This window comes from Acanthochromis polyacanthus, chromosome 13, assembly GCF_021347895.1.
Source record: "Acanthochromis polyacanthus isolate Apoly-LR-REF ecotype Palm Island chromosome 13, KAUST_Apoly_ChrSc, whole genome shotgun sequence".
Classification (NCBI taxonomy): Eukaryota; Metazoa; Chordata; class Actinopteri; family Pomacentridae; genus Acanthochromis; species Acanthochromis polyacanthus.
The window spans coordinates 10,184,299-10,196,298 of record NC_067125.1 but is presented as its reverse complement, the minus strand read 5'-3'; the positions used below and the strand labels follow the sequence as shown (position 1 = coordinate 10,196,298).

Below are 12,000 nucleotides of genomic sequence, written 5' to 3'. Positions count from 1 at the left end.
CCCACTGATTTAATCCGGATTACGGCCATCATTTCTCTCTCTTTCTTTCTGTATTTCCCTCCATTGACCCTCCTCCCATCCCGCCCACGCATTCGCTCTCTTCCTCTCTCCCGCTGCTCTCTCTCCTGCTCATGCCTCACCCCTCCATCACGACCTTACAGCCTACCCCCTAAAAAAACAGCACTCCCACCGGTTGGTCTGTTGCCATGGTGACCACTCCTGTCACTTGTTTTTTTTTTTTTTTTTTGCCATGCTTTCCATTGATGCATAGACGACGATAAGTCATAGCAGATTTTAGAAAGCCTATTTTTAAACGTCACGTTCTTCTGTTTAACTCTTGCCTGAACGCTTAATCTGTTGCCAAGGTAACTGGCGTTGTCATATTTGTCATGGAGACCCTCACATAGAGAGTGTTTATGTGCACTGGTAGGGAATTGGAATGAACTTTATTCCTTATTAGTGATGAAACAAATCTAAAAAAGTATTCATCAGTCAACGGTAAGTCATTAGTCCGACTGATGGAAATATATTCTCTAATGGATATGTACCATTTCATTAGTCGAACCACACACACAAATGCGCTTTACGATTTTAATTTGAATTATTGTCAGCCTCAGCAGGCCGGTGAGCTTCATCCATTTATCTCCGGTTTATCAAAACATCACTTAAATACCGCTGTCTGTGTGTGTGTCTGCATTTGTGAGATAGAGATGGATGGATAAATGAACAGTATTAGAATATACTATTATTAGATTTTTATTTTAGGAGCTTACAGTCCCAGGATTATACAAAGTAGTCTGCAGTGTATCTCAATAAATAGAGCGCCGTCACCAACCGCCTTATTATTGTAACCAAAATATGCAGTGTGTCGCATAAAAGAGATGAACGTCCAGCTGTATGTGTGTACGTATGTGCGCCGACAATCAAGTTCTACTAAATAAATCAAACAGAAGTATAACGCAACATATACAGCGCCCTCCATAATTTTTGGCACCCCTGGTTAAGATGTGGTCTTCAGCTTCTAATAAATTCATTTTTTTTCTAAATAATGTCGGACCACAATGAAAAAAGAGGAAAATCCAACCTTTAATTCAAGTGCATTTATTCAGTGGGGGGGGGGGAAATCACACATTAAGAAATAATTCTTTACATCAAATCATGGGTGCCACCCGTGATGTTAATGCTTTCTACAATCCCCTTTTGCAAACAAAACAGCACCTAATCTTCTCCTATAATACATTTTTCAACAATTTTCAGTGTGAGAGTATGCTTCTCCAACAAAAATTAAATTTATTTTAAGGTTTTCAACACATCTTTACCAGGGGTGCCAATAATTATGGAAGGCGCTGTAAATGCATCAAAACTACAGATAGAGTAAATGGATTTAGTGTCCCTCTAAACCCAGAATCATAATGTCAGTGATTTAGTAGAACTCGGTGAACCTCAGATCTCAGATTGGAGACCAGAGGGTCCCAGACGAGACAATGGTAAAACTATTATTACCGGTCGGAATGATAGGAATTCATCTTCATCTTCTCCCTGGATGATGGACTCGGTAATGTCAGACACAATCGGCTTTGTGGTGCCCTGCAACAGCTGGAAGAGTGTGTGCGTCTGATTAAAATGTGTGTGCACATGTGCGTGGAGAGGTGTCCTGGTCCCGTGTGAGCCGAGAGACTCCGTGCTCTGTTTGGTCTCCATGCACATGCTATGCATGCATTTGTTATGCTGGTATTAGCGTTTGCTTGCATATGTGTGTGTTTGGAGGTAGGTGGCTGTGCAGGATAAAGGTCTGCCAGCAGGAAAGACTGCAGCCCCCTCAGTCCTTCTGTCACTGGCCTGAGGCACCGGAACGTCCCTTCTGGGTGCATGTGTGTGTGTGTGTGTGTGTGTGTGTGTGTGAGGCTGCCTCCAGCTTGGAGCCAGGTCACCCGCCGTGAACTACGAGCTATTGATAAACCTTGGCAAAGCAACCCACTGAGTGAGAGAGAGCGGGAGAGCATGACGAGTGTCCGTCCATATTTGATGTGACAGGATTAGAGACGTCGTCGCTGCCAGTTCGTTGTATTTGGGTTACCAACTGGCAACCTTAAGACACACGGGAGAGACAGAGGAAGAAGATTAAGAGTGAAAAAAAAGGAATAAGGAGAGATGGGATAAAGGTCAGGGTAAAAATAACAAAAAGAAAGGGATTTTCCCAAACTGCTGCTAAGGCTGGTGAAACAACATCTGCAGATTGTGTTTCGCTGCACACTGTAAAGCTTTCATACGAAAACAAACCAGAAGAGAAAAAACAACTGTCACTGCCTCATGAAGTGACCTACATGGTTTTTGGTTGATATTGACGCCCATATAGACACAGGTGTAATTAATAACATTAAAAACAGCTGCATTCTGTGTAGATTAGTTGGTTGGAGGATGCTTTTATTGTGAAGTTTAGCTCATAGACATGACTCACTGGGATTAAAATATAAATAATAAATCAAAGCAACAAATCAGTACCAAAATTTTCCTTCCCTAAGCTTTTCCTGCTACAAGTTAAACTGTCAACTGTGAAAAAGGCTCACTAGAAATACATAAAAACATCATTTTTTAGGTCCATTAAAAATGTTGAAATCTGTCTGTTGTTTTGCTATAGCATGCTAATTAGCTATGTGTTAGCAGTTATAAGGATATGATTATGCTAGCTAGCACTTAGCTGAACCAAACTTATTTGTGTGTTTCCCTTCTTTAAGTCATTTTTCTTTGTAGTACAAGGTGAAATAATTTTAAATTCTAAACAAAAAATGTGAAATGTGCCATGTAAAAGACAATTTTTGAAACAGCTAGTAAGAAGTAAATCCAGACAGCTAGCTCATTTGCACAACATCAATTTTATGTTTCCTCTCCAGTTGTTGATTAAACCCTTAAAACTTATCTGTATCCACGCTATATGTTTAGAAAATTATTTCCTTAATTCCTTTCTGCTGTACATGGTCTTTTTTCAAGCCTACACTAATCAAAGTGCCATGAAATGCATCTTTTACTGGCTACGTCTGAAGCGCATGTACAGCATACAGGACTGTAGTGAAACAAGGCGGTGAGCTTTCATTTTGCAACCATTGTGTCATCAGTTTCTGAATACAGCACAGGGCTGTGAAAGTAAACTTTTTTCAGTTTTTTTTTGTAATATGGATAACTTCTACAGTGCGAGGAATAAAGTTACCAAGCAGCCCTTAGATGGCAAATAAAAGCTGACCAAGGCGTCAGTAGTCCAGTGTAAAAGACCACTGAGAGCAGTAATTTGTGACAGTTTAATACTAAAAAAAACATAGACACTGCATAATCAATTTTTATTTAACAGACCCATGCACATCACGTATGAACAATATAACTAGAAGGTCTATTTTTAAGTTTTGGGCACCACAAACATGCTACTTCTAACACACTGTTCACATGTTGCATCTTTGATTCATTCCAGTAGAAGTGTAGTACTACAGAAGTCGTCCTGCCAACCGTCTGCATACGCTGGGCTTTTAGTGTTGCCACAGGATTAGATGTAACTCTACAAAGTGTCTTCTCTTTTCCGTTTTGTCTACTAACCCCTACTAACTCGCTACAGCTCAAGCTCAAACACTGTGAAACCACTCTGTGCTGCACAATGACAAGTTGTAATATTGGAGTCTTTCAGTTATGCATGTTTTAAATGGAAACCGATTCTGACGCTTTTATCCAAAGCGACATACATCTGAGAGTAGATACAACAAAAGCAAAGGATTTAGTCAGGTGAAAACAACCTGGATAGGTGCCATAAGACTCTGATTCTGAATAGTAATGATTGTACAGAAAGCAGGAATGGTGATTTAGTTTGAATCTATGCTATTGAGTGTTGTCGTGACACTCAAATTTGAAGGTGGAAATGTTCAGACACGCTGTTTACTGCTTGTTTCACTCACTAATACGTCTTCCAGCATATAAAAGCACGCCATGTGGCCCCGCTAACAAGGTAAAAAACCTTTATTTTTCACCTGAGAGGGTCTATATTATGCTTTCATTGGCATCCCAATCCCATTGTGCTGCACTCGCATGGTCTGTTGACCTCTGAAAAGAGGTGAGCTGCTCACTTGATGAAATTCAATTCGGAGCAAAACCACAGCGAGAAACCCGCCTTCCTTCCAGACCTCTTCACTCAAAGTGAAAAGGTATTTTAGTGTGATTATCCAGCTAAGTGAGAGGCGCACACATCTCAGGTGGTGAAACAGGAGCTGCAACACGGGAGCCTGATTGGTGAATATTTCAGACACAACAAGGGAGTAAATTAAAGAGGCACACGGGTTAGAGATGTAATTAATGTAGAAACAGAGCAGCAGCAGTCGAGGAGGAGGGTTGGAGAAAAGCCGAGCTGTGCAGCGATGGAACAGGTATTGATGGAGAGCAAAGGTGAATCTCTGAAAACGATTAACAGTTCAGCCGAGCTTGTTTACACCTCAACCCAGAACAGCTAACTGACAGCCGAGAGACCAACTCCGAGCAGCCTTTTTTAGTTATTGATTGTCAGTGACAATTCCATCCCCAAAAATATGTCAAAATACACGCATTTTAGCTTTTTTTTAAAAAAAATCTCTTTTTATTTGAATTGAAAAGGCAAACAATTCCAATTCCAAGCATGTCCTATTTACAGCACCAAAGACTATGTTGTCTTTCCAGTATTTTCATTCTTTACATCACTCTTTTTGATGCAGAAGAACAACAGAACGGGGGAGCCAGCCGTTTGTAGTCATCTTCACAACATTTGAGAGAAAAAAAACAATAAAAATAACTTAATTTTAAAAAATTAGACAAAGAAAACTACATCTAGCTGTGAGGAGATTCAAATAAAATTATACAAATTTACATACTCAGTCCATTTAGTCCAGATCTTGTAGAACTTCTCTTTTTGCACACATTTCAGCTTTTTTAGTGAGAAACATCAAGTAAAATTGGACGCTGGATCCATATTTTAAACTGCCTTGGGGGCCTCATTCGAAAGCAAAAAGATTTTTTTTTACTTTCTTTTGAACAAAAGTAGAACGAGTGGAGCTTTTCTCCTAAAAGCGGGCCAATATGCTCTGGTGTCCTCAAAGAAACAACTTCATCTTTACATAATTTGTTTTGCCTCACTGGCATAATTTGCTGTTTCAGTGAACTCTATCTTCAGGCCTTTTTTTTTTCTTCATAGCATCCAGCTCTGTGAGGCACCTAAGTCTCGCTGTGACTGGTGCAACCAATCTGCTCCCCTTTCTGGGCGAAAACATGCTGTTCTTTGGTTGAGTTAGCTTCTAGTCGGCACACTTCTCTCTCTTCGCCTCCCTTCGTTTTCTGCCCCTCGCCTGTTGCCGTGGTAACTAGCAGAGGGAAGTTGAGTGGAGGGGAGATTGAAGGCAGGGCGCAGAGAGGGAGGGTTGCTGGGTTTCTGGGTAAAGGAACCATGGCTGCTCTTCCTCCATGCTCTTATTTTTTTTATCTGCACGGCCACATCTTCCAATCTTCAACCTTGTAGCTCCTTATCGATCCCACGAGCCAATTATTTCCTTCTATCTGCCGCCTCTTCCTCATTATCACCCCACATTTTTGGCTTATCCTGGTTTAATTTCTCCTTCTTACTATTCGTCCACGATTCATCCACTAAATTTAGGTTTTTTCCAATCTGACTGTCATAACCTTTGTTCTTCTCTCCTCCAACTCACACGATACACCAAAATGTCTCTCAACAAAACACAATGTACCACAAAAAATACGTATGTACGTCATCGCACAAAACTACTGCCGCACATCTATTGTTATCCAGCTCATCTTCATGTAAACAGCATTCAAGGTTTTATATTAAAAAAAAGACTGGCATTGCCGATAAAAGGAGATCTTTGAAAACATCAGGGGATTTGCGCTGTGAATTGCATTTAGATTTCTCTGGAAGTTGAATAATGCAGGGCAGCAGCAACAGCGTTCAGCGCGTGCCTGCACTTCCCTGTATGTGTGCATGCATATGGAGGGGGCAGATGGGGCAGGATTTCTCATCAGATACCGAAACTATGATTATTTTTTACAGCACATGTTTCATCTTTCCCAATTAACTGCACGCCCATAATGAGAGCTTTGAAAATGACAAACGCCCCCTCAGCACGAGATCACCGTTGTCAGATAATGAGCAAGAGGCAGAGAGAAAGATGGCGGGTCAGGGAATCACAAATGCCGGAGGAGAGGAGGCGTTTTGGAATTGGCATAATGTTTTCACATAATCACCAATGCTGTGTGGTAACACAGGAAACGTATTAGTCAAAGGGAACAACAAACAGTGTCTGCTGGGAACAGAGGGTGTGAGCATGCTGAGCTATGTGCTAAATATGTCTGAAATATGTTTTATTAGTTAAGCATTCAGTTACCAGTGACACAGAACACACATTTTAGAAGCTGCATCCAGCCATTTTTTTAGCTTCTTTGTTTGATTTTAATGAAATCCAGTGTTATTTTTAGCTATTTTAGTAATCAATTCAGCAGAAACACCAGTAGAATGTGTAAAAGGCTTTGTACAATTTGGTGAAACAGCTTCCATGTGAGTATTCAGAGACAATTAGGGAGTGAATTGGATGGACTTTGAAGGGGCAGTGGGATCACAGAGACTGAGGAGGGGTCAGAGCAGGAGCTCTGGGAAATAATAAAAAGAAAGAATGATGCTGTAGAGCAGAGAGAAAAAACAGGTGGGGGCTGCTGTGTGGGGTACAATAATCTAAAGCTATTCGATGGCATTAACCAAAAAAAAAAAAACAACCTAATGCAAGAATCCTCCCTTGGCCGAGCCACAGATTACAGAACTGGGTTTGCGTGTGGAAGCTATTATATAATTCATTCTCTATGATGAGATTTTCCTCCATTGCTGGTTTTCCTTACTAACCCTCCTCTATCTCTCGCTCTCCGTCCCAGCTCTGGCAGGTTTCTCTTTTAATTTACGGAGAAGTTGTCCGAGCCACACTGCGTTTTTTGGTGACTTTATAATCTTTTTATCCCTGTCTGGAACTAACTCATCTTCAACAGCAATTTGACATCTTCTCTTAGCGCTCAGTTTAAGTTGAAGTAGTTTCCCTCAGTGTGTGGATTGTTGCATAGATGCGACTGTGGCAGCACAATGTATGTGTTTACGTGCACGTGTGCATGTTAAGCGCAATACACTCTCACTCTGGCATTGTGGATTCTCTGCTCGCTAAGCTCCTTAATGGAGTCACTACAGGGGGCAAATGCATTTTCATTTTTTTCGCTTTTATTCCTCCCTCCCTCCCTCCTCCACTGCCTCCCCCTCAACATGTTAGCTGATCACAGGTGGGCGGATTGGAAATAAGTCTTTTACTTTTCATTTTGGAGGCCGTCACTGGTGACCTGCCGTTTTGATGAGCGGTACATGTGAACTGCACGCCGTCAAACTCTGGAAAGGATTAACTGTGCCCTTCGACTCCACATCTGCGCCGCACAAGACTGGCAAAGCCACTGTGCGATTGGTGGATTACCCTTCACACGGCCAAATGCCATCTAATGATTATCCGGTCGTGTCTAAGGTGCAGCGCTGTGGGTGTCCCCGCCGGATTCCCTGCCTCATCCTAATAACGTCCACAAAGACAGATTATCTAATTGTTTTTAAAAGCTGAAGTAGCCCTTGTTGTTGTCTTCTCCGATATTCATCCATGCTTTAACCCACTGAAATCATAAAAATACATCATCTAACTACACAATGAGCCAGTGCTGCAGTGGAAAATGTCAACAAGAATTCGATTTCACATGGACTGAAGGATCATATCCTAATTTCAGAAACTGGGATAAGTTCTTATCCTCCAAAGAAACGGGGAGACTGTTGCATGTACTGATCTCATCAACCAACTGTGGTACCAGAAGTTGTGTTCGTACGCTTGTTTCTTCTGATCTTATGAATGATTTAATTTTGTCTGCTAGTAAAAGGTTGCCCTATTTACATAGAAATGTTCTCTTCACTTGTAGTCACTGAACACCATCAGAATAGATCATATCCCACCTATCATAAACTGCGGCTATGTACGAGTTGGTGGTGACAGTGACAACCTCACAGCGGTCAGAGTGCAGGACATGTTCAGTGTTTCCAGTCACTCTCGTCTCCCTTCGCTGACATTAAGGGGGATAAGTCAAACCTGCAACGTGATGTTGACATTTAATAGTGCTAAGCCCCACGATAAGCCAGTGTAGTTCAACATCCACAGTCAAATTAATTTAATGTCAGGCTCACAGTTACAGGAAAGTCAGATTAAATTGTCGTTTTGTGTCGTAAACATCACATGTTATAAGCAGCACACCGTTATCAGTGGCCGGGATGCTAGTATTTATAATGTACACATGAATAACTAGATTTCTGTGCTCTGCCATATCTCAGCGTGATCAAAACTGAGATAAGTCTCATAAACAGGATGGTGGTTCGCTTCTAAACGCAATCACCATTAAAGGGAATTTAACACCATATGTCTGCATATAAATATGTATGACTGCACCCCCAAGACTCAGTGATGTACGGTATCTACCCATAAGAGGAAATGTGGCCGGCAACAGTGTCCCCTTTAACGATCTTAGATTTATCTGTTGAACAAATTCAGTCTTTTACACACACACTATCTGTTATGAAGATCCTCACTTCAAACATGACTGGACTGTTATGTCTACAGCTGTAATGCTCTTGTGATATTTGGTATCTGGGCACAGCTGATGAGGCACATGCTGCAACGTTCCTCCATGGGTGGTTCAATCACCATTTATGGGGTAAACTTGTAACAGTGTGGATGAGGATCTCAAAATGAGCACATCTGTAAAACAACTGAGGAGTTTATTTGCAAAAACAGATAGCTCCATTTTATAAATTTTCAGAAAACTTGTTTTTTATTGTTTGCTTGAGATCATAACAATAAAAACATTTTGTCATGTATTTTTCTACTGAGTCAAATCCGCTCAACTTCAGTTTGTTTGATATTATCTCAAGTAAACAATAAAATAAAAAAGTTTTCTGAAAATTTATCAAAACGGAGTTGTCTGTTTTTGCAAATGAACTCTTCAATTTTAAAACAAATACAAAAAAAAAGATGACTTTAAATATATAATAATGTGGAACAGTAAATGTGTTCTTGGTGTTTCTAAAGAGGCATAACAGGAAACAGGAGCTAATATAAGTTAAACTTAATCCTACTCGTTTTCAGACAAAATTTTAAGGTATGGATTTGGTTTGGTTGTATTTTTGTATTCTATTGTATTATTGTTTTGTGTAGTTTTTTTCACACAAATATAATTGATTCTTGATATTTAGGAGGACAGCAAATGCCTAATATTGCAAATTGATATCAGATCAGATTTTCTTGCAAATGACTGGCTTGTGAGGCTCACAGAAAACTCACTTTTTCCTGCTACCACCTTGCATACTGTTATTCTTTTCTTCCATATGCGCTCACATCAGGATATTCCCGTCATCTACTGTATGTGTTTTTGCTGCTTGTGACCTCTTTAACTCTCACTTGAGCTTTATAGGAAATGTTGTTGAAATGTGTAAGTAGGCAGATTGCCTGAGAGACTTACATAGGGAACATTTTCACACATGAAAGCAACATCTAAAATTAATGGGGTTAACTCTACCCTATTAAAGTCTAAAGCGCATTTACGATACAACTGTTTACGGTGAGGCTCTGAAACATTTGCGGAGCCTTTTTCCTCACGCATGAGTTAGTCTTCCTGCATCATAGTGACCATCCATGAGCGCTGCCTCCAAAGCTATTTTTATATTTCACAATCTATTGACTTGTATGCACACAAAACCCATAAATCCATGATAAATGTAATGAGGTCAGATTTTGATGGGCTTCAGTAATGGCATGTCCTCTGGGTTCATGAGAAGTAATGACAGCAATTCATCACATCGTTATTTATGAGATTATCATTAATATAAATAATGGTGATTAGCGTGAGATGATCTTCTGCAGAACTCAGTCTGACTACCTCATATTCGTGTGATTGAGCTGCAAAGCAACAATCAATCAACAGATTAATAGTAATATTCAGCCTGTCTGCAGTCTGCAGCCTTGTTCCAGTCTTGGTTTTGTCACAGATTACAGCGTGAGATAGCCGCCGGGCTCCGCAGACTGCAAAAAGCCTGCTATCTAAAGTGCATGCTTGGTCTGCGATCTGAAAAATAAATGAGAGATGAATAAAGTAAGAACAGAACAAAGAGGAAGATGTCTGCAGGAAAGTAAAACAGAACCAGGGGAGGAATATGAACCTGCAGTCCATCCAGTGTGTGTGTGTAACATCATGGAAACACGTACACTCACTAAGTGTACAGATATGCCCAGTCAGCTCGTGTAAACATATGCTCGGATAGACACGCATTATACGCACGCACACAGACTGAAATGAAGTGAGCCCGTTTCAGGAACAATAATCTCTGTGCATCACCACACCCCACACAGAAATAGCACCTAATCTGCAAACAGGCCTCACCTCAGCCTCACCTGTTGCTCGGGGGAACTGAAAGCTTAGAGAAAAAATATGTGTGTTGTTTATAACAAAACCACAAACTGGGACATTACACCGTGTTTGTGTGTGTTTGGATATTGTAGAAATCAATCACAGCTCCAACTTTAGTCAGTTTGAAGTGCGGTTGCCATGCTAACTGGGCCTAACGATGCAGAGGAAACTAAAATTAGATAAAGAGATATGCCATTACCTCTTTTTGTCTCTCAAAACAAACACACACACTTGTAGTTGAATCACAGGTGACATCCTGAGACACTTTCATGCTCCATTCATAGCTGCTCTTCTTCCAGAGTGTTTATTCTGGCTGATAAATGACACACGGAGCACTCTTTTTCTCTGGTTCTTATCGGGAGGAGAAGTGACTTCACAGTGACACAATGTCCCTTTCTCTCATTAGTACAGTTCTTGGACTCCTCCCTCACTGTTCTTTCTGATTAAGGAGTTCACAGCTCTTTCTTAAGCCCCCTGCTATGATGTCAGTTTTAAATCCCTCCTCTCAGACTTCTTTTCATCCATGCTTTGTATCCTTTATCAGATTTTTCTTATGTTTTCTTGCTAATTCCTTCTTCCTCCATGCTCCATGTGGAGTTCAAGCCCAAAGCCATGAAATCAACGTGTAGACCATATCTGATACTGTATTTTTTTTTAGTTGACTCTAGTTTGTCCTTTTCTACCTTTTGTTGTTTCACCATAGGCCAATGGCAGATATTAGGGATTAATAAAGAACAATCTGAAATCTATGAACTGTCATATGAAATTCTATAAAACATCAAAAAACATACGCACACAAACTAGTATATAAGATATACGTACAGTCAAGTTCCATAGAGTCCTTGTACTTCAAAGCATACTTTATACCTAACCCCAACCAGTGGAGCCAGACAGCCACCATCCCTGAGCCTGGTTCTGCCAGACACTTCTTTACTTTACAATGTCTGTTTCTTTTTGCTAAAGGGCTTTTTAAGCGTTGGTTTTCTTGGGTTCCTAAGTGGCGTCACTCATGTTTCACAACATAAGTAAAACTGAGTATAATTGGTACCATAATCAGTCTGTTGTTATGTTGCTCATTGTCACTCCTACCAGTGATAAGTATTACAGCAAAATTCAGCGATGTAGCTAACATGCTAGCAAGCCAGAAACATGCTGGCACCAGTAGTTTCATTCTACTGTTACGTTTTACTCGGATTCTCGGCTACAATTCTCAGATCTTTACATAATTTCAATGCAAGGAATGAGTTTTCTGAGCCAGTTAGCTGGATAATTTTCAGTTCCCCAGCATTAACTATCTGGAAGCTAGCTGTTAGCTTGTATTTGGACCCTCGTTCCTGTGTTATACCTGCCTTAAACAGCCATGCTTGGTTCAGTTTACACTCCAGCAGAGGAGGTTAAAATCACTCAAGAGGGACAAAACTAACATAACTTCCATTACTTTGGATTTCATAGCTCTTCCCTTCACAG

At 40.5% G+C, this 12,000-nt stretch overlaps 1 protein-coding gene across 1 annotated transcript in view; it reads left to right on the top strand.

Annotated features, from left to right (window-relative positions):
- LOC110952896 (gap junction delta-2 protein) overlaps nucleotides 1-12,000 on the top strand; it is a 39,877-nt gene that overhangs the window by 19,030 nt on the left and 8,847 nt on the right. The window lies entirely within an intron of this gene.